Genomic DNA, 2,774 nt, shown 5'->3' on the forward strand with positions numbered 1-2,774 from the left:
AGAAAAAAAGAAAAGCAAATAAAAAATGATCCTGTTTTCGACACTGGAGAAAACAAAAGGTTGTACAATAAGGGAAATAATCATAGCTTATTAGTCAACAATATCTTAGCTCATTAGTCAACAATGTTTAGATGGTCATATTGTAAACTCTGTTGATTTAATAAAAAATGAATTGGGCCGGGCACAGTGGCTCACGCCTGTAATCCCAGCACTTTGGGAGGCCGAGGCTGGAGGATCGCTTGAGCTCCGGAGTTCAAGACCAGCCTAGACAATATAGTGAGACCTCGTCTCTAAAAAATACAAAAATTAGCCGGGCGTTGTGGCGCGTGCCTGTAGTCACAGGTATCGGGGAGGCCGAGGCGGGTGGATCGCTTGAGGGATGCAGTGAACTATGATCGCCTGACTGCACTGTAGCCTGGGCAACAGAGAGAGACCCTGCCAAAAAAAAAAAGAAAAAAAGGCAAAGTCCGGGCGCGGTGGCTCACGCCTGTAATCCCAATACTTTGGGAGGCCGAGGGGGGGCAGATCACCTAAGGTCGGGAGTTGGAAAGCAGCCTGGCCAACATGGTGAAATCACGTCTCTACAAAACAACAACAACAACAACAACAAAAAGCCGGGGCGTGGTGGCGGGCGCCTGTAATCCCAGCTACTCGGGAGGCTGAGGCGGAGATTGCAGTAAGCCGAGATCGCGCCACTGCATTCCAGCCTGGGCGACAGCGACAGAGTGAGACTCTGTCTCAAATAATAATTTTAAAAAGCCTTAAAAAAATAAAAAGTAAAAATTTTAAAACTAAAGAAAAAACCTTTAGAAGGCAGTCCTGGGAATCTTGTCTGGCCTGTGCAGCCTGACCTCCTGCGAGGGCTTGTCCACAGCGTCTTGCTGTCTTGCTGTGCCGGCACTGTGGTCTCCCTCCACCAGAGAGGTTCCCTCCTCCAGGGCACGCTCTCTTTGCTTCAGCACTGCTTCTCTAAGGAACCTGCCCAGACCTGAAGGGCTGGCCACGCCCCCTTTCACTTGCTCAAAGCTGAAGGTTCCGGAGGGTTTGATGCTTGCCGGCGTTCCCCTGTACACCCAGCACTGAGTGACAGGCCAGATAACCACAGCCGCCCAGCCACTGCACCATGTGCTGGGGTCTGGGCAAAACATTTACTATTTTTACTTTTTACCTATGACTTCTCTAAGGTCAGGTTACCTTGGAGATTCACAGTCCTGTCACAAAGTAGGAAATGCCATATAAGTAGCAGGACCAAGATTTGCGCTTAGGCCTGTGGGACTGCCAGCCAGAGAAGATTCCAGCTGTCACCCGCCCTGGGTTATTTCTTTGGTTGGGAGCCAAGATGTGATCACAGAAAAGCCATACTGGGGGAAGGGGGTCTGATTGGCAGCAGGAACTTGAGGGACTGATGGTGAACTGGAGACCTTTCTTTTCTTTTTCCAATAGTTTTGAAATTGGAGTCCTCCCCCGCCCACCCCAGTTTTACAGGGCATACAGAATCTGTGTGAGTAGAAATAATGCATAAGCAGCAGAAAGAGGCCCTCAAATCCTTGTCTGAGCTTGATTTTAACGAGGAAAACAGACACAGAAGGGACAGGACTTGCATTACATTCCTCAGGCTGCTACTGATTCTTGTACAGCATTGGTTCAGTCAAGCCATTCAACCAGCCCACTTAGTATTTCAGTCAGATTATTCAAGCCAAGGTTACAGACCTAGATTGATCTAGAAGCAGCTGTAGAGCACCTCCCCCACCCCCACTCCCACAATTAGCACCACTGACCTCTGATCAGATGGTTTATTTCGCACTACAGAAGTCAACAGTGACGGCTAAAATTGCAAATTTTGCTTTATCACCAATCACCCTCTTCCCCAAAATCAGTCATAGGGAATTCCATGCTGTTTAATTACAGGTACTATTACAGGTACTATGGAATGTAATCTCTAGAACATTAATTTCTCTTGAAGAAACGAATTCCTCTTCACACACATCAGTTATTAACAAAGCCTGTAAACGTCTAACCAGCTGCTGGTAGTCAATTTTCAAAATTACCTAACCCTGATAGCACGTTTTTATCTGTAGCCATGTGTTTTTGACCTTTGCTAAGCGCTAAGGGTCTCCGAATTGAGAACCTTAAAAAAAAAAAAAAAATTCTACCTCCCTGCAAATAGAGTGTCAACTGCTGATCTTTGGGTGGGTTGGGTTGGGGGCTGGAGCCAGGGAGGGACAAGCAGACCCCAGGGTGCTGCCCAAATGGAAAACTGAATTATTTTTGCCAAGTTAAAAAAAAAAAAAAAAAAAGCATAAACTGAAGATGTCCTTTTCTCCAAACACATCTCATCTTTTCTGGGCCATCCAAAAACAAAACCACTGGTTAAGTCAGACTGCACCAGTATGTCCCAGGGTCTTTGCTTGAATTAATTAACATCACCAAATTATATTAAATTTTAGTGTTTTTTTCCTCTTCAAGAGATTTTGGCTTTTTTTGGTAAGGTCAGTCTCATTTGAAAATCTAACAAAAACAACGAACCTGTCTGGAAAAACCCAAATCTTAAAAGGGCTAATGAATGATTGCTCATGGAACTTGGCTCTGAAACACTAGTGACATTGCCACCAACCACAAAAATATACACAAGGGTGGGGTCACAAGCACCACACAAAATATCCAAGCTGACCGAACACTATCTTGTTGCCTGTCTTCAAACATAAAACAACTGTTACCACCATTCCATATAAATCAAGTCACATGGTTAAAAAAGAAAAAGCAGGACAAAACAA

Source organism: Hylobates moloch, unplaced genomic scaffold, assembly GCF_009828535.3.
Source record: "Hylobates moloch isolate HMO894 unplaced genomic scaffold, HMol_V3 SCAFFOLD_24, whole genome shotgun sequence".
In the NCBI taxonomy this organism is placed as follows: domain Eukaryota; kingdom Metazoa; phylum Chordata; class Mammalia; order Primates; family Hylobatidae; genus Hylobates; species Hylobates moloch.